Here is a 20980-nt window from a genome sequence, read left to right on the forward strand (position 1 = left end):
CTCTGGCCTGGTAACACAGCCTCCTGACTGTCCCTCCCCTGCAGTCTGTTCTCCATGAACCAGGCAAACTCATGTTTGCAGAAGCCAATTATATCCCCCAAATCTAATTTTTATAAGTGCTCTGGCGTCACTTGATCTTGCTCCGTTCACATTCTATACCTCAATTTTACTTGCTCACCTTAATTCCAGCAGTACTGATCTGATCCCTGATCCTAAACAACCGAATCAGTGCTTGCCACAGGGCCTTTGTGTGTGCCAATAGCTGCCTATGGAATGAACTGTCTCTGTGTTTTGTAGCCTAGATCATTTCCTCAGAGATACTTTCTTTAACCAGCAAATTCTAAACTTGTTCCCCAACACATCACCATCTCTCATCGACCTGCTTAATTTCCTTCATAACACTTATCATTATCTGAAATTATTCTCTGAGGGGCTGGGATTGTGGCTCAAGGGTAGAACACTTGCTTAGCATGTGTGAGGCTCTGGGTTCAATCCCCAGCACCACTTTAAAAAAAAAAAAAGCTAAATAAACAAAATAAAGGTATTATGAAATTAATCTCTAAATTGGCAATCTGCTTTTTATCTCCTCATCCAGGAGTATAAACTTCCTGAGATTAGAGATCCGTATGGCACTTGGAACACGCTGGTCTTAGATGAATGTAAGCTGTCAGGGCTTGGCACAAAATTGGTGCTTATCTGATCATTGTAGGATTAATGAATGACTTTCAAGATTGATATTTCTATCTGGCTGCAGGGATTTGTAAAACCATAATTTCTGAACACAAGGAAGATTAATTTCTTTCAACTTTCATCAGGTACATGTTGAGTGGCCCCTGTAGGCTGGGCACAGCCCTATGAAGTGACAATTACAATAAAATAATCGTACTTACCTGGACACAACTTGCTCTCTCGTGTCAGAAATAGATTCTGTTTCAACACTCTTAAAAACAAGTGCATGATCGTTCACCCAGATGACATTAGTGGTAGAGACCTGTGATGTCACCAGGGCTTAAGATAGCCTCCCTCCCAAGAGGGATTCCTTGGATGAAATTTAGAATTGAAATATGAAGAATCAGTGGAAACGTGCTGTGGCAGAATAATTTATTTTTTAAAGCTTTCCTCCCGTCCAGCCACATCCCTCAACCCACTGTGCTTGGGTGGGCGAGAACGTGTCCCTATTGCTCTCAGTTATGGAGCTACGCTGCGCAGCTTGGGGTCTCTGTTCGTGAGCGGACCCAGGCCTCCTCCTCCCCTCCCCTGGTAGGGCCTGGCTCTGAATGGTCTGGGACTTACCTGCGGCCCCACCACTAAAGGACCAGCCCTAGAACGGGCCGAGGACTTCCTGCCTCTTCAGTTAGACAAGGAGACAAAGCTGAACTGTGCTTGGGTACAGCCACCCCAGCCCACACAGGCCACCCGCCTCCACCACCACTTAACAAAAAGCCAACAGCTTCCTTTCCCTGAAGAAAGACTCAGACCCTCAGAGGCAGCGGCAGGGGACTGACAAGGAGCATGTGGAGGGGAGAGGTGGAGCGCGTGGAGGGAGGCATGACCAGGTTTTTTTCATTGATTCCTCAACCCTGTGTCAATCACCTACCCACACCACCTGTGCTGTCCACCCCAGGGGTCAGCCAGTGAGCCAGGCCTGACAGAGACAGCTTCCCATCTGGCCTGAAGTTCAGGGGTCCTCAGGGAGCTCAGCCCAGGCCACAGAGAGGGGTCCAGCCTTCCATTGCCCGCTGCTTCCTTGTCTGGTTTGTGAATCCCCCAAACGTGTTCTTGTGACTCATTAGTCACAAAGACTCAGACTCATTTAAATAAGGAAAACAGAACAACTTGTTAGTGACCAGCCAGGACTGGGACTTTAGTGGCACCAACAAGTGTGTCTGAGAGGTTCTCCCTTAAGACCCCCAATGAGGCCATGTCTGCTAGAAGTCTGGAGGGTCCAGTAGGTTTTGTTTTATCTTGTATGGTGAATGGCTGGCTCCTCACTGCAGGAATGATGAGCTAATTAGAGGGGCATTTAGGCTGCAGAATGAGGCTTGTGAATGATGGGACTTTGACAAAATGTGCTTTTCCCCTTTAAGGGAAGGACGCACACAGAGAACCCAACAGCTCTGACCCTTCAGTGGTGTTTTGTCTAGGAAAGTCCCCGCAGGCCTTCTTTGGAAAACATATAACAGGGCTGTGTAGAGACTTGCTATTTACACTAAATGGCTGCTTCCAGAATGTTCCCAGGAGGTCTGCAGAGCTTGGAAGTGCTCGGAATGATTTCCTTAAACCTCATTTACTCAGCAGATTGCTTGATGAAGGCCCCCTTCATGGAGTAGCACAAGCCACCTATGTCCCAGGTGTTAAGGTCGCCACAGGATGGGTGATCCTGAATGGAAGGGTCACCTGTCACACAGGCTCCTGGGGGCCCCTGCAGAGTCACAGGACCAGAAGGTCAATGTGGCCTTGGGGCCCCTCGAGACCCCCTCCATTTCTGCCTTCCAAGAGGGCGAGTGTGTGCTTCAGGGTCCTCACGACCTGGAACACGAGTCCTCCCCACCCAGCCTCTCCTCCTTGGACTCCCCACACCCTGAGCACCTGGGGTGCAGGGGTGTCCATGGAGACAGGGCACCTAGCCCAGTGCCAGGGACACCATTTGCTCCCAGAGCTTCCTTGTCCTGAGAGGTCACCTCCCACTTCCATGGACAAAGGGCTCAGGCTTTGCCTTTCAATGGTTTAATTTTATTGAGTCTGAAGCTTCATATTCATAGAAAATTTATCTTTTTTGTTGCAACGTTTGAGGATAATTAGAAGGCATAAAACCAAATGAAGGAATCATCACAATATTTTAAATTAAATATCACCAGGTCTGGATACATGAGAGGATTTTCATTATTCAGGGGCACAAAAGGGCAGAGATTTCAATTACATCTAACAACATTTTCTACTTTCAACGTTAAAAAGTGTCATGGAAATAAAAACGGAATTTTCCATATTAATAACGATTTTGAGAATAATTCATCTGCTCATTGTAACCAGTAGAATTTTTGATAATAGTCAGCTAAAAGTATTAAAAGAAACTTAAACTTCTTGGTAACAAAACCTAACCATGGTGGAGGAAATGTATCTATTTCAATCATGAGAGGAGGAAAATTTTACTTAAAAAGCAAATATTGAAGAATATACACAGCCACACAAAATTGGTACATAAGTGTTCGTAGCAGCATTACCTATAATTGCCAAAATATGTAAACTACTTAAATTTTCAGCACCTGATATGTGGATAAGCAAAAGAATGTATATTCATATAGTGAATATTATTAGCACTAAAAGAGTTAAATACTGGCATCTACTATAATGTGGATGAAACTTGAAAACATGGTACTAAGTAAAAAAAAAAAAAAAAAAACACCTACAAGACCACCTTCTGCAAAATTAATTTCTATGAAATATCAAGAGTAGGCAAATCCAGAGAGGCAGAAACACATCCAGGACTGTTGGGAAAGGGGCAGGAGGAATTTGGGATGAGAACATAGGGGCAATGATTTGTTTATGAACTGATGAAAAAGGCTCTAAATTTAGATTCTGCTCCTGGATGCATGGCTTTGAAAATTCACAAAGAAAACATTATTTTTTTCATTTGGATCAGGTGAAGTGTAGGGTACGTGTATTATTTTCAATGAAGCCTAACACTACACATAGAGCTTTAGAAAACTCAATCACTTTATCTGGTTCTTAGTAAAGCCCCAATCCAGTCATATCTCCCTGTGCATGTCCCAAAACTGTGAGGCTGTCCTCACCCAGTTAACGGCATGGTCTCTGTGCATTTTGTTTCTCAATATTTTGGTTGTTGCCCTATTAGCAAGAGTTCTCTGGGAGAAAATGCTACCAGGACTGGGCTTCGTTGGAGTCTTGCCTGCCCACTGTGTTTCTTCTGCTCTGTGCCCAGCTTTGCAGTGGGCCACTCTTTACACACCGAGATATGGTAGATTTCATGAAGGACAGACCTGAGTACAGGTCCCCAGTACACCGAGGTAGGTGCTTCCATGTTCCCCTGAAGAATAACCCTGCTGTTTTCAAACTCATCTGGGGTTGAGAATCACTTGGTTCTGTGCTTTATGAGGAAATTAAAGTGCTTTGTTTGTGATGGTAATAGCAGCCTGCACTTAAGCAGCTCTTGAACCGTAGACAGTTGCACAACTACTAATTTCCTTCTCAAAGTAACGCTATTAGCTTGAATCCATTATAATGCTTGGTTAAGTAGAGATAATGTGGCTAAATTAATTTTGAAAATTTAAATATTAATTGTAATTGCCCTATTAACTGAATGAAAATATTTTAAATTAAAAATCGCTTTTGTAAAATGCTGCTTGTTAACCTGGTTAAGTCTGGAATCCAAGTGTTATCAATAAAATTTCTCTTGGGGGATAGCTGATGGCATGGGTTTCAGCCCATAAATGTTGACTTTCATCACTTAAAACGACCCCTGTATTCATACAGTCCAATAAGGACCTGTGTCTGCTTCTGCCGCTTGGATGACCCATCCTCCTGAGGTGCCTTCTTTACCCTGCTGCTGATCCTGGCTGTGTCTCTGCCCATGGTGGCCACTGTGTGGGCTGCGTTTCTCCACTTTTCTTCCAATTAGCCTGCTTTAATTTTGTCGTTTGCCTCATTTCTGGCACTCGCACATGACTCTCTAGTGCAATTTGTATCGCTCTTGCCAAGAGCAAGATCTGGCCACCCTTCTTGTCCTCCTTTTCCCCTGGGTCCCACTTCTGTAGGTTGGGGGCAGGGCTGTCATGACATCTTCCTAACACGGGTGGGATGACATCCTATTGGGTTTTGATTTGTCTTTCCTCAATAGTAATGATGTGGAGGATCTTTGCATCCATTTAATAATGTTGATGTGTTGACAAGTTTGCAGGGGTTGTCATTGATGCCTTTGGCTTCATGAGAGCTGGGAGCTCTGCCTCACTCTCTTGCCCACCAACAGCTTACTTAGTGTGAGTGACCACCTGAATTTAAATAGAAGTGACTGTCTACAACCACTTCACAGTCCTATTAGCACTGCTGGTCACCCCCCACCACCACCACACTGCAAATCCCTCACCTGGATGCTTCACAGTTGCAGACGGTGTTTCCCGGTGCACAGGAGTGTGCTCATTGCACACTTGACTTGGGAGATGAGATGCCAGAGATGGAGAGGCTGCCCCAAGCAGCATTCTGGATTTGTCTAGTTAAAGAAAAAACAGTTACAGCTCCCCATCTTCCCTTAGTTTATCCTTCCATGTTTCACTTGTTGCAAAAGAGCCTCCACCACATCATTCAAAATCAATAGAGAAGCATTGCTGTGCACTCACAGAAACCATTCAGAGGCTGGTCTAAGAAAAGTGTTGAACATGGTGCAGAAACAGTCCTTACTCTGAGATAGGACAGATGAAGAGAAGACTTCAGTCGAACGTGATGACCACAGCCTCACAGCCCCTTCACGCCTGTGTGTACAAAGCAGACTCCACGAGATGGACACAAAAGGGGCTGTTCCTCAGCTGAGCTAAGCTCACTGATTGGCACTGCATATTCCTCATGCCCAGGTGAGCATCGTCCTCTCCCATGGGCCACATCTGCTTGGACAGGCTGACTCCTGCAGAGGTGGGAAGCCAGGGATAGTTTGCACATGGATTGCCTGGGTTGGTGATGCTTGCAAAGCAGGAATCGGGCTGGTACTGGTTTTGGATTGGTGGACACAGGGAAGCCCAGGCCTTCAATGAAGTCTCAAGGAGGAAGCTGTAAATCATGATGAGTAAACTGTTTTAGTTTGTTTACAACTTTAACTCCTGAAGCATGTATTCTCTAGAGCAAGCTGACAAATTGTGCTTGTTCTGAATATTATTTAATAAAGGAACAAGAAAATATGCCCAGGCGCCACATTGTTCACCTCCACACAGGACATGGGACCCGTGCTGGTTCTCCAGGATTGTAATACTGGCAATTTCTGATTGGGGAGTGGGGCACAACCAGATTTTCTCCTCATGAGGGTTTCTCTCTCCCTTTGTGTCAAACCTTGGTGGACCATGAATATAGACAGCCCCTGCCCACACAGGTAGGGGAGAGGATTTGATAAAGCAAGTCCAGTTCTTCCTAGGATTTGATTCTTCAGCAGAGGATATGAGAGTAAAACAGGGCCACAAGTGATTTTCCCTCTCAGACACCTGGAGATGCATTCGTTCCTACAAACCGAAGCCTGTTGTCTTGTGCACTGGGTTCTCGAGTCCTCTCTGACACTGACCTTCCACCATCTGTGCATTCTCCTGCCATTTCAATATTTTTACTTGCTGTTTAAAGGAGTCACAGTTTGCTTCTATTAGATTCAACCAAAGGCGATTAACTGACACGTGTAACCATTATTACAAAAACACACCTGCCAGAGAAGGTTATTTGAAGCCTTAGAGGGATGGGGCAGGAATGGGTGTCCACAGAAATAAGGCCCATGTCCAGATACCCAGGCTGCTCTGGTAAGAGATGGGACGGGAGATACAGAATTGCTGCAGGAGATGGAGATCTGTGCCAATGAGTTGGAACAGGAACCAGAGGGACTGATGTCCCAGTGGCCAACCCACAAGTCGTTTAAAGATAAAAGAACCTTCAGCTGGTATAGCGCTGTCTCAAGGTTATGTACAGCACCACACTGGATCATAGGCCATGGGGCCACCCAGGTAGCCATCGTGCCCCTGGGAAGATATATAGAGAGATGTTCGTGAGAGGGTTCTGAGCACATGGCTGACTCCCGTGGCAGCAGGCCACACTGTGCATATAACTGGCTCTCCAGAATCCTAAGCCTGCAGGATTGCGTGTTATTTGTTGATCTTGAGAAACACAGTTTGTAAAATCAAGGAACTGAGCGCAGCCTGGAAACTGTGCGGTACTTGGGACGACATTGACAACCTTAACTGGGAAATATATGTGTTTGTCTCTTGCTCTTCCCAATGATCCCTGGTCTGCACACCTATTTGCCAGTGGTGTTTGTGATGCTGGTGTATTAGGCAGTGTTGCATCACATCAACAAAGCACCCAGGTACTGCACCCATTTCCAATAAAACAAAGAGAAATAGCAACATCTGGGAGGCAGATCGGGTGCCTAGCACCCACTCAGCCTTGGGGAAAACACCTGTCCAGAGCCCCTGGGTGCAAGCAAGACTGTGTCCAAATGGTTTTTAAAACATGAAAAATAAATTTGACTTAAACTTAGAAGATGTGTCCTGCTCCCAGAGGCAGCTGAGTTAGTTCTGGGGCTGCAGGTGACAGATTTTAAGAGGAACCTCCCTTTGCCTCACAGGGTCTTCTCCAGTCACGAAGCCCCCTACAGAGCAGTTCCAGAAGGCTTCATCCATCCTGCACACATGTGCCAAAGCGGCTGCTACAAGATGAACTTAAGAGTTCCTATCCCTGTACTTTTTGACTTTCAGAGGAGAAAGCAAAAGTGTGGCCATTTCCAACGCAGCCCCTAGGGAGTGGAGTCAGTTACAGCGTATTTAGCAAGTGAAGAATCCAGGGATAGATCCCTGCCGAGGATTGTCCTTATGTGCCTCATGTAGAGACCCTGTGAAGAGCCACAGCCCATGTTCCAGGCGCCCAGACCAATGCGGGGATTGTGCTGGGACAAGTGGGTGGCATTGGATAGCTGGGTGAGGGGCCAGGAAAGGACAAAGATACTGACACTTGAAGGAGCTGAGACAGGTCAGAGAGGACAAGGAAACTCACATAAAAATGATGGGGACACCTGGTGCAGAGCGGGGAGCTGGGAGGTCAAAGGGTCCTAACAGCTTATGTTCCCTAAATATTGTCACAACCTTGCTGTCCTGAGGATGCCTCTGCCTGAGGAGCTGGTGCCACAGCCTGCACATTTAGCTTACAGGAACTGAATGCATGTCTTTGGGTTGGAAGCGAGAGCTTGACTTCCTTTTACTCCTTTCCCACAGTCCTCTCATGGCCAATGAGGAAACAGACACTGACTTTAAATCTGGACTTGCAGATCCTCGGCATCACGATCTTGACGGTGACGGTGTCAGGAGACTTACATGCTCCCATGGAGCACTTTTTGCTGTAACTGGCTTTTGCCACAGCTCTAGCAACACCACTCTCCTCTTAACAGTCCTAATTTACGGACAAAAAAACAGGGCCAGGTTTTTGTTGTTGCTTTGCATACAAAAAAAGTCTAGCTCCTTACACTGAGGACACAGTGAAATCAGGAAGTCACAGTCTGAAATCCCTAAAGAGCACACAGCCCAAGACCTGGCGCATGAGGGTCTGCAAGGCCATTCAGTGACTGAGGCTGGATGTTGCAACAGCAAACCTTCTGGGCCACCTAGTATCCATGTCCAGAAGCAGTCCAGCTGCAAGCTCTCACCTGAAGAATGGAGCCAGATCAAACCCAGCCTCCGGAGCTATCCAGCAACGAGCAGAAACTTCCGGGTGCAGAGGAAGTGTGGGTACATCTCCAGGTGTGGTCAGCACAGTCCAGATGTGACATAGAACACCAAGTTAACAAACCCACTTCTTCACTGAATAAATGACTTGGGGGGAGTGGCAGTTCCCAGTTCTCAAGAGCCCTGGACTTGTCAACTAAATGCAGTGGGGGTTCTTCCTTTCTTCTTCATTCAATTCAAACAAAATGGCTATAATAAAATCCATTTTGAGATCGTCAGCAAATTTACAATGGCTGAGTATTAGATAATATTAAGTAATTGTCATTAATGCTTTAGAGCCCATAATTGTACCACAGTTTTGCCAAAAAAGTCATTATTCCTTAGATTGATCTGCTAAGACATCTGTTATTCAAAATAGAATAGTGTCTGCAATTTGCTATCCAATTCATGAGGGGAAAAAAGGGTGATACTTTGGATGAGTTTTTACTCCAGAATGGATCACTAGTTAAGAAATATGTCCTTGGGGGTTATTATACTTTTATCACAACTTTTGTTACTTCAACAACACGAAATTTTAAAATTTCCAAAAAAAAAAAATGTATTTCCACTCTTATCTGGGTTGATTTGTCCACCCAGGAGCTGGAGGATGGGGTCAACATTCCCTGCCCGCATGTACCAGATGGCTGGGAAAACCTGCTCATATCTGAGGACTGCGTGGCTCTCACAGCCTCTCCCCAAGCACCACGGGGACAGGAGATCAAAGGCTCTCGCCTTGTTTTTCCACCACACACGGCATATCTCAGCTCCCCCCACGCCTGAATTTGGAAGTCTTCTCTACCCCAGGAAAAACCTTAATATCTGGGCTAATTTGTCTTAAAATACAATATTTTAAATCAAGTCAGTGTACCTTCCACCAATGTCCTTTTTAAATTGCTTTGAAGGCAAACTCTACGCAGGAAAACTTCAACAACATCTAACTTTTCACTGCTGGAGAATGGAAGGAAGCATCCTTAAGTGATGGAGGGAAGGCAGCTGTGGGGCGTGGCCTGGAGGCCCACCAAGCCCCCACTGTACAAATCCCCTTGTCCACCAAGGAGCTGGGCATGCAGGATCCCACACCACTGCTCCCAATCAAGGGTCCCCCTCACCTTGCCAGGATGCCCCTCTGAACCTGGCTGCCTCTGAGCAGTTCCCTGGGTCACCCTGCAAGTGTCTTTAAGCTCCAAGGCCCTGCTGTCACCTTGAAATCCTGGGTTCCTTCTGCCCTGGCCCGTCTGCAGGGCCTCAGCTTTTCTTGCTGGGAAATAAACCTATTTGATATGTTTTCCAGTGAGCTGCTTCAGTCCTGCAGGAACCCCAGGAACTAAATTAAAAACTATGTTTCACATTTTGGATGAGAAGTTAGTTGCCTCTGTATTAAAATTAATGAGAGCGGCCGCCCAAGCAATGAGCTCCAATTTCTTCCAGGCCGTCAAACTATTCTGTCCAGAATGCCGAGGGACGAAATGTGATTGCAGTCAATGACAATGTTTTAAACTTTAATAACGTTTTGTTTGAAAACGAATAATACAGGTCCTGTATGATTTGAATCTTTACTTCACATTACTTTCTTCATTTTGAGATTATTATGATATAATAGCCACGCAGGCACAGCACTCACAGACCCCCCAGCCCTCTGGTAAGGGCCTGACCATCCTGCGTGCAGCTCACTCTCCGAGCAGCCCTCTGAGTCAGGTGCTGCAGCCTTCCCAGGCCTATAGAGGAGGGGATCCAGGCAAGAGCATGTTAAGTCACCTACCCAAAGTCCACAGTTCATGAGGGACATAGCCTGGATGCAGACTGAGGCAGGTCAGCTGATCCTATGTTTGAAGCTACAGAAGTGGCTCCCAGCTGGCTGCGGGGAAGAGCAGGTTGCAGCACAACCAGCTGAGAGCTCTGTCTAGGCACAGATGTGCAGAGTAAGGACTGTGAGACCAGGCTGCATCTCTCCAGCCTTGGGATGGGAGTGGGGACAGTGATGTTGGCCATGGTCAGGTCTTGGCAGTGCTTATCTGTGAAATGGTAAGGTCATTGTTAAAAGCATTAAATGTAGGGTGACGTATGTCCCAGTTTACTCAGATTGAGTGGGTTCCTGGGATGTGGGACTCTCAGTGTTTAAGCCTGGAGAGTTGGGGACATCCAGGATCTGGGGTCACCTTCACAGAATGAGCTGACACCTTCGGGTCAGTGTGCACTTCTCCTGCCCTGGTGGAGGAGGCAGGCAGTGGCACGGGCTCTGTTCCTGTTTCACATGCTCCCATGTGACTTTAAAAACCCTCATGTACCTGGTGAATCTTCAGGGCAGGAGCAGTGGGCACTTTTGAAGATCAGAGGAATGTCCCTGACTATGTAATGACTGACTATGTAAAACCAGAGACCACTTTGTCAATCTCAGTGGTAAGAATGGTAACAAAAGCCAGAAAGTGATACCGTGACAGGGACTCCGTCCTGTCCCATAACCTGCACCATCAGCGGGGTTGAGAAGGAGGCCAAGGTCATTACTGCTAGGCAGCCCATAGAAACTGCAGGAACCAGGCTCATAGTGAGTCCACTTAAGAGGAGCAGACCCCGAGCACAAGCTGGGCACATGGGGGAGCCTGGATGGGCGGGTCGGCTCTGTGATGGCTGCAGCTCTCTTAAATGCAGGAGAGGGTGGGCGTCCCATGCTGGAGGAAGAGGGGGATGGGCCCCATTTAGCCTCTTCTGACTCATAGAGCATCCTGGTGTGTCTCCAATTTTGAACCACCCGTGGGGACAGGGCATTCCTAAAAGGTGGTGGGGCTGTTGCTCACTTGTTTCCTGTCCTGGGTTAAAATGCCCAGAATTCAAGGCCAAGATTATCCCCTGCTAAAGCCACAACAGTGAGATTCTGGCAGAGAGCTACTTTCTCCCATTTGGAAAATCCCACGGATGCAGAGGCCTCTTTGGAACAGCCCTGGAAGAAATGCATGGTCCTCCGCCCTGGTTCCCTCTGCCTCCTGCATATCCACCTCTGGCAATCTGGGGGTTTCACAAGCAAAGATTTGCAGGGACCAGGCAGGCATCCAAGAGAGCGATGGGGTGCATCAGAACCAGGAAAGGGAGCAGCCCGGTTGCAGTGTAACCCAGTCCTGGGTTCCTCAGCCCAGTCCTGTCCAGTGGCTGCACATCTTTCTTGGGATAAAGGTGGAAGTTCCTACAAGAGCCCATGATCTCTCTCACCCTCAATGCTCAGGCCTTTTGTCCCTCCCTATTCCTGCTCCTGTTCCTGTGCTCTAGTGAGGCTGTCCTCTGGACTCTGCTTGGTAGATACCAGGCATGTTCCAGCCTCAGGACCTTTGAACATGCTGTATCCTTTGTGCTGCTCCCCCCAGAGACCCATAAGCTGAAGCCCTCACCTCCTTCAGATCCCGACTGCAGTGTCAGCGTCCCAGTGAGATTTCCCCTGGCTCTCCTGTATAAAACTCCATCCTTTCCTTCACACCCTGCTCTGCTTCCTGCTCTCTGGTTTTATTCTTAGCCCTTGTGGCTGGCACAGGGTGTATTTAGTCATTAATTGGCTTTCACTTCCCCTTAAAAATGTATGCTCCACGAGGGCTTCCTGTCTGCTGCCATTATCGTCATCATTTTGTTTACATTAAAATCATCTCAGTTCCCAGAGTGGGCACTTGGCCGTAGGGGGAACTTGGAAATACTTTTGGGATAATACATGGATTTAAAGAGGAACACAGAGCCCTGCACAAACGCACCTCTTCTTACAGGTGCACCTGCTGTGAGCGGGCAGATGAAGCATGCAGGTGGGCGAGGGCGTCTCAAGGGCCCCACCTTGACAAGTTTCCATCCCTGTTGCATGAGTCAATAGCTATGTGGTTGGCACTGGTGGCCCTCCTATGGCCCTCCTGTGCTTTGTTCTGAATAGTCACAGCTGGGAGGGGACAGGAAGACAACCCACGGGGATTGAGAAGCCAGTCTAAGCTTTTCAGAGGTTCGCTCTGTGCCTGGATTCAACAGAGAGAGGCTGGGACCACTCCTGAACTAATCCCAGTGGCTTCCTGGTACCTGTAGATCTGCAGGCACAGATGGATGGCTTTGTTGGGCTCATTTTGAATTCAAAAAGAAATCATTTAACCCTCAGGATATTTCAAAGAAAAGCAGAGATCTCGGGCTTCTTGGAACATGGGAATCTGCCAGCCAGTTCCTGTGTTTTTACAGAAAAAAAAAAAAAAAGTTTGCCCGTCCCTTTCCCTTTTCATTCCCTACAGAATCCCTGGAGGCCTGGTTCTGGGTTTCCCTGTCTGTAGGGTCGGCAAATGGAGGTGAGAGAAAGGAGGGTCGGTGGTCTACAGTGGTCAGGGGAGGCTGCCTGGAGGAGGATAAAGAGGAAGACTCCAAGCTGAGCAGGTAGGGGAGACCCCTTCACAGGACCCAGTTGCAGGAGAGGAACAGACCACAGCTCAAAAGCCTTGGTGGGAACTGAAATCAGTTCTGCTTAAAATTTTTCTTATTTTCATCCCATTTTAAATTTGAAGCTGGCGTTGTTAAGAAACTATTAAAAGACCTCCATGATACACGTTGTGCGTGATGATCTTTATCCGTTGGCTTTTCATTTTTCCCATAGACTTGATGATGGTGCTGTTTTTAAACAGGACCATTCCTTAAACTTTGGAATTCCCTCTCAAGTATCTGCCAGTGTGAGACAAGATGCAGGATCCCCGTGTCAACCCTGTGTCCATGCCCTCTGGCCAGCGCTGGCAGGAGGGCTCCCACTGTGGGGAGTGACCTTTACTTCCCTCTGTGCTCCATGAGGAGCCCTGGGCATGGCAGAGGGGGAGCTGGAAAGAGGTATCTGTAGGATCTGCCTGCTGCAGGGTGATCTGCAGGGTTCAGAGAAGTGGGATCTGCTCTGGTGAGAGGCCAGGGCAGGCGGGAGTGGCCCCCGGAAGCACCTGCTTCACTCTCAGCTGGGACAGGAGCCGGGGGAAGACTGAGGCAGCCGCTGGCAGGGTGGCTGCTGTCACCCATGTCACCTGAAGAGGGGGATGTTTAGGATTTCTTGTCTGTGTTCAAACAAGATTAGGAAGTTGATTTATTGTCTTGATCCATCTTGGTCACTTAGTGGCTTCTCTGGGGTCAGTAGTCTGTGAGAATATTCATATTAAATAAGACAGCACTGTGGCCTATTTGTAAAATCAAAGGCCACATTTTTACTCTCATTTGGTTATTATTATATATATTATAAAATCCTGTCCTGCCCTCATGGTGCTGACCCTCAGTGAACAAAGACGAGCATTCAGCAAAACGTTGTGTAAATACTGACGGGTTTAATCTCGTGGTAAGTGTAGGGGAAAATTATTTCAACAGAAGTCTATGTATTAAGGACTTTGAATCTGCTGGGAGAGGGGAAGAGTGGAGTGAATGAGCCCAGAACACAACGTGAGCACTTGAGAAATATCTAGGTCCATGAATATTTCATTCCTCTTTGAGCATTGGAAAATGAAGCTGGTTTTACTTTAACACTTACAATAAGAGATTCGCTTATGAACTCTGGTGTAACAGCTGGTTTTCTGATCCTGACACATGTCTACACTGGAGTCCCAGGAGAAGTGGAAGCTGAGTCCAAGGACCCTCTGCTCATGACCCTGGACACACCAATGGCATTGCCACATCTCAGCTTGGGTCATCTTGGCCTTGTGGCCATCAACTCAGAAACTTTTAGCAAAAGCAACGTAGAAGAAATAGGTCTCGGTAATGCGGAGGCTGTCTATCTTCATCTCATGCACAGAGTGGGGCACAGCAGAGCCTGCCCCTCGTGTACCCACCCAGCACTGCTTCACCGTGAGCCAACAATCCGGAAGGCACAGGGGACTCGTGGTGCCTGGCCATCTGGTCCTCTTAACCTGCAAGGGCGAGATGGAGTGCGCAGCTGCCCATCATCCCTTCCGATGCCCGCAGACCTCTCACTAGCTGGGCTTGTGGGTTTCAGGAGTGACCCTGCAATCAATTAGCAGTGAATATGTTATCCCAGCTGCCGCCGCCAAGCATGTCCCAGCTGTTGGTTCATGAAAGACATCTTGTTCTACTCAAATGTTGCCCTGGGGTTCCATGAAGGACCAAATCCATCATCAAAATGAAGGAGGTTCTCTTTTCTTTTCCAAATAGGAAGTGGCACCAACGAGTGGACTCCCTCGCTGGCTCTCGAAAGTAGAGCTGTCCATGCTCGCCGGGCAATGACCACCGCCGTCTGGCAGAGGGGACCCTGGGCTCCCCCAATGCTGGCTGTTGTCCTCGAGGTAGGTACAGGCCTGTCAGACACTTGTAGGTTAGGATGCAGCACTTGTCACAGGAGAAACCTGGTCCCTGGGCCAGGACCCTCCCTCTCCCTCCGTCACACCAAGCTGCACACAAACACTTCAGGTGGCTGAACCAGAGGCTACAGATGAGGCAAAAGAGCGATTCCTTCCAAAGAGAGGCACCGAGACTCTCAGGAACATTCTAAGCCTCTCCTTGTGCAAACAAGCCCATTTCTTCTAGGATGCTCTTCCATCCCCTGAGGGGCCACTAATTAACAGGGAAAGGAACTTGGGGACACTCACTAAGCAGCATGACCAGCCAGACATAGAGGCCGCTTTCGTTATTTAGGGGTCTCCGGGAGGCGGCGCAGGCTGTGATGTGGGGATAGCTGCAAGAGCCAGGAGAGGACCAGAGCTGACGTCGGCAAGGCAGCTCCCTGCAGGTGGCTCAGGAAGAGCGACCACAGTCGTCGGGGTCTGAGCCATGTCACCCCACTGCTGCCTGGAAGGCAATGGTGGGAGGTGCAGGGTGCCTCTGCCTTCACGCCCAGCTCCGGCACTGCTACATGAGACCACCGAGCCTTCTGCCCTGGTGACTGCAGCGAGCAGGGAGAGGAAGGGGTGAACTGAGCAGCAGAAGACGCCGCGCCTGTGCTGGTTCTCAGACGGGAGAACGAGGGCCATCCCGGGGCCACACTCATCCAGAAGGAACCCACGGACATCACTAGGGATCCCTGGGGATTAGTCGCCATGTGGAAATCCAGTGGGCAACAGCCGGATGGGCAGAGGTGAACTGCCCTAGTGGGGGGTCGTGCACCCACCTTTCCTGCCACGTGGAGCTCTGGTGAAAGCTCATTCAGGAACAGCTGCAGACGGGCCATGCATGTGCGTCAAACATACATGTGTTGAGTGTGTGTGTGTGTGTGTGTGTGTGGTATTTTATCCCAAAAGACACATCCAATCTTTTCCCCACCTTGCTTGCCTGCTCCCCATGTTAGCCAGGCTTGAGCCCCAGTGGAGCAGTGTCCCCGAGGTTTTCTTTCCTAGTGTGAGGAGACAACCAGCCACTGTGCTCACATCCATGCCCACATGTGTGCGATTCACACTCAGACATGTATTCATATGTACGCATGATTGAGTCTATTTCAAGGAAAGAAAGAGCAGAGCGGGCATGGCGAGCTCCGTAAAGCCATCAAGCCAGGGGGAAAGAGGTGTGGGTGGCTAAGGAGGTCACACCCACCGCAGCATGAAGGCTGACCTCCCTCCTGGCCCTCAGGGGCTTGTCTCCTCATCCAATCCTGCTTCATCCAGCAACGGCCGGTGACCCAAGTGGTCTCCTCATCCCCAGGGCAGTGTCTTCACACTCTGGACACAAGTTCCACCCAAGCACTCCCCACCTTTGTCCTCAGGCCACTGGGCAAAACTGGCCCGTGCTCTGCAGCTAAGAGCTGCAGGTGTCCAGATCCCAGCCCTGCTGCCCCCCCATGTCCAGCACCCTCCCAGACCCCAGCCTCAGCCCACACCCAAGGCCTCTCGATCCCCCTCCTTCCCCTGAACTCATCCTGTGCAGTCCATCTCCTGGGCCCCTGATGGCATTCCCCGGTGGCATGTGATTGTCACCACCGTCCTGCCTGAGGCTCTCTCCCTCCCCCACTGGTCCCTTCCTCCTCTGGCCAAAGTCATCTGGGAAAAGATGGCCAACTGCCACCTCGTCATTTTCCAACTTGAAGCCACTTGTTCTCCCAGCTCCACCCTCAGCACGTGTCCTAGTTGGGGTAATGGAGCTGGGTACGGAGAGTCTGTCTGAGAGGTGACTCCAGGAAGCTCACACAAGAATGACAAGAGGTTGTCCACAGAGAGACTCCCACTTGGAGTTCTGCAGGAAGCAAAGGACAATCAATGCCTCGAGGACAGCCGGGCTCTTGTTTCTGTTAGTAAGTGAGGAGCTGGAATGCACTGTGTCTGTGAATAAAGGTTGAATGTGACCTGTATTAGTCACAATATTAGTTAGAGAGACAACTTTGTGTGTGTGTGTGTGTGTGTGTGTGTGTACAGTTAAAAAGAAATTATCAAAAAGCAAATTCAGCAGTGATTTCTGGAATGTGGAATGATTCCGTTTCTTTATATTTTTTTTAAATAATGCACATAGGCAACATATTTTAAGGACTTAAAGATTAAAAAGAGCATCAGCAAGACAACAGGACCCAGAAGAATGGCACCTTCTGCAGTCTGGGAGGCTGCTCTGCTCTTTGCACCCCCAGCTTCCATCCTTCACGTCTCTAAGGAGATCACACTAATGTCATGAGTGTAAATTAAGATGTCATCTTGTGTCTCCTAAGATGCTTTCGTCTGTGACTAGCAGAAGATCAGACCACATGAGTTTAAATACATGAAGCCCATGGTTGTCGTGTAGCAAACATTGCTGAAGTTGGTGGTCTGGGCTCTGGTTTAGAAGCTCAGTGCTATCCCAACCAAGAGCTTTTGTGTCTCTGGGCTCTCTTCTCATGGTCCTGAGATGGCTGCAGCAGTCCTAGCCATCACAATTTTGTCCAAGATAGGAAAGAACAGGAGATGGTGCAATTGAAGAGCAGTCTTTTCCCATAACTCCACGGTTCACCTCCACTTCTACTCCACTGGCTACGATGCAGCTGCACCATTAGAAGGGGGCCGGGGAGCAAATGCCTAGAGGGTATTCACGGAGTCGTCCCACCATGACTGACTGTCCCATCTTGCAAGCTCTGTGCCTGACACACAGCAAGTGACTTGTAATGCTGCTGGACTTGTGGGTTCCCACAGGGGCTGCCTTTTCCTGCTCTTCAGAAAGTCTCCTGGAAATGTCCTGCTTCAGGAACAGGCATCAGCTCGCCTTCCCCAGGCCCACCTGTTCCAAGGACCTATCCCCATTCCCCAGTGCCTGATGTGGAACCACCTGGTCACAGCCAGGCTGTGACAACTCTCGCCAGCTGAGCGTGCTTTCCTGGGCCTGTCTGGCAGCACCGTCTGCCAGGGTCACCTACATGGACTCAAATGGTCCCCAAGGGCTCCCCAGAGGGACAGTCTAGAAAAACTGCCCAAACCTAAGGACTAGCCTCTGAAGGACAGAAGCTGTGATGGCCCCGAGGGCTTGGGCTGCCAGGACCCTCTGTGCGGGTGGCTCTGAAGTCACCCAACCTCCACAGGGGTTCCCGAGAGCTCCGGCCCCAGGCAGGACCCGTGGCAGTGTGCTCTCTCTTGACCTGTGGACCTGTCCACCCAGGGGTCCTCCCCCTCAGCCACCTGAGGGTCTGCAATGCTTGAGTGGAAAATGCAGAGGACGCACCTTGGCTTTTGTCCGCCAGTAGAAAAACAACCAAGGAGCCAGGAAATGGCAAAGGGGCTGGGAATCCAGGTTGGGCTCCTGGGTCCCCGAGGGCTGGTCACAGCAGGACTGTCACAGTGGAGGTGGGAGTGATTGTGATCCTAACTTCCCCAAGCTCCTCCATGTTCCTGGGATGGGCTGAGACCCTTGTGTCATCTAGTTACCGCCACCACCTGCGAGGAGCTCAGGGGTCACCCCACTGACAGGGCAGGGCTGAGTGTCAGGAAGCTGGCTCCATGGCACACTGAGCAGGACGGAGCCCACCCCTCACTCCAGGGCTGCCCACCCCGGCCACTAGGCCACCCTGAGACCACTCAGAGCGCCTGCTGCAAGCCCCCCTATACACAACCTCTAATTAAAGCCCATGGGAACAGCTCCATGTGCCACATTCCCCGGAGGGGCCACTGAAACTCCTTATTAATTCTTATTTAACATAGCGCAGGACTTGGCCAAATGCTAGCTCTACATTCCAACTCTTTCAACCTCAGAGAAATGACTCCAAAGCTCCAAAGCCTCCCTCCCATCTGGATTACTGTCTGGGAATGCAGCCAAATCCTGTCCTGGGGCCCAGGGAGAAGGAAGCCAGGAAGCTGGTCTCGTTTATTCCTATAGCAGACTGAGGGGAATGTTCCTCCAAGATGGGTGGGCACCTGGGGGAAAGGAAAAGGGAGCCCTTTGAGGAAGAGGAATAAGAAGAGGAGGAGGAGGAGGAGGGAAGGAGGAGGGAGGAGGATGGGGAGGAAGAGGAGGAGAAGGGGAGAAGGGGAGGAGGAAGGAGGAGTAGGAGGGAAGGAGGAAGGGAGGAAAGAGCAGGAGGAAGGGGGGAGGAGGGCTTCTGAATGAGGTGAGGAAGAACCAGGAGAGGACCCTGAAGATTTGCCCAGGCAGAGTCAAGAATGGGTGCGGAGGCTGAAGGGGTGGCTGGGCCACGTGTCCTGCATAGGGACGTGGAGTCTGCAGTGGCTGGAGGACAGGGACAGAGGGAAGAGTGGGGGGGTGGGAGTCAGGAGGAAGAGAGGCCTTGAGTCAGGTCCGACTGCAGTGGGTTTAGACCCCCGACTCACCTCCAGATGCTGCTGGGTCAGCTCTAGCACACTCCTGCTGTGCACCCCTCACCATGTCTGAGGGCACCAGGCTGCCCCACCCTATCCCTTCTACCCTGGACAGTCCCCACAGCCCAGCCCCATCCCCGAGCAGTGGACATGAACACAAGCCAGACGGTGCCACCCTCGCCCTGGGAAGCCTTCACAGCACCCGCTGCACTGGGAGGGAGCGGAGCGGGAGCCCCATGCAGGCGCCCGTCAGCACATGAATGGACACAGAGAAGTGGCACAGAGGCACCCTAAAGTTGGCTGCAGGACGGAGGGACGGCAGGACGCTGCAGGGTGAGCTAAGCCAGACCTGGGTGGAGGCACTGAACACCTGCTTTCCCACGTGGAGGCTGAAAATGCTGCCAGACTCCAGAATGGTGACAAGGAGAGGCTGAGAAGGGGAGGTATGAGGCGGGCGGTTGAGCCCAGGTGACAGTGACAGTCAATGTATGTTGATCAAAATAAAATGAACATCAAGAGAGTTTTTGCCTGCAGAGCCCTGAGTGGCCGAGAGAACCTGCCTGATGCCTCCAGCTAATGCTCCACCTCCCCCTGGGTCCCCTTGTCCCCCTGTGCAGTCACCCAGGGCCGCTCACTGGATCCCAGCCATACTTACATCCAGAGAGAGTTCTGGAGGTGCCAGGTCTGAACCCCTGAGGGAGCTGTGCCTGGCTGGCCTCCTGGTCCAGGGGGAGGGCACACTGGGAGGAGAAGGCTGTGACTTGTCATCTGAGGAGGGCACAGACAGGCGTAGGTAGTCAGGTGGCTGCTGGCAGCACATGGTGCACTAAGAACCACCGAGCTGCGACACTTCTGGGCCATTCATCACTTCTGGCAGGGAGATGCGGTGTTGATGAAGAGGCAGGCGCTGGAGGGAGGAAAGAGGCGCCAGTATCACCTGGGCTGTGACCTTTATCCAGACACCAGGGCAGACATTGCCATCTCAGGTGACATGGAGGTTGCTCCTCAGCCCAAAGATGAATTCTAAGCAGACTGAAGAGTCACGCTTAATGGGACGAGTCTCCTCCATTCCCCACCCATAATATGAACTTTAATATAAGCAGGGATATATGTAAATCTCTATCTGCATGAAACAGGAATGAGCTCTTGAAATGACAGGCATCTGAACAGAGCATCAGGGTGAGCCAAGGACCTCACAGGAGGGAGCAGCACTGGGCGGGGACCCCAGCACTCCCCGGATGTGCAGGATCAGCTCCTCGCCTGCCCTTCCTGGGTTGGCCCCTCACCTGCCCGTCCTGAGCTCTGGGATTTTGGGGGCAGAAGGGGACCAGACGCCTTGCACTGTGTTGACAGACTCCCTGACTCCTGCCTCCTGCCAGCCCCTCTCTAGGCCCAGAGCAAACGAACTCTAGGAGATAAAGCCCTTGGCTCCACTTGCATCCTGCCATAGGGCCTTGGGAGGGAGGGTCTCTGTCTGGAACACCCTCCTCCTGGAAATCGAGGCCGGCTTTTCTGCCTTTGTTGTTGTCCTGAATGCCGAGTCTCAGGGTGCTCACCAGCTTTCTGTCGCTGGGGCACCAGGCTAAGTTAATCACACAAAGGAGCAAAGCTGTATTTGCCTCTCAGTGACGTCAGTTTTCAGTCTGCCCTCTCCTGGCCCCATCTCTCTGGGCTCGTGGTCAGAGTAGAGCGTGTAGCTAAGAGGCCACTCATCCCAGGGCAGCTGAGAAGCAGGGACAGGAGGACAGGCCAGTACCCCCTTCAAGGGCATATACCAGTGACCTAACTGCCCCTACCAGCCCCACCTCTTTGGGGTCCTACTACCCTCCAGGAATGCCACAGGCTGGG

Source organism: Urocitellus parryii, chromosome 3, assembly GCF_045843805.1.
Source record: "Urocitellus parryii isolate mUroPar1 chromosome 3, mUroPar1.hap1, whole genome shotgun sequence".
Classification (NCBI taxonomy): domain Eukaryota; kingdom Metazoa; phylum Chordata; class Mammalia; order Rodentia; family Sciuridae; genus Urocitellus; species Urocitellus parryii.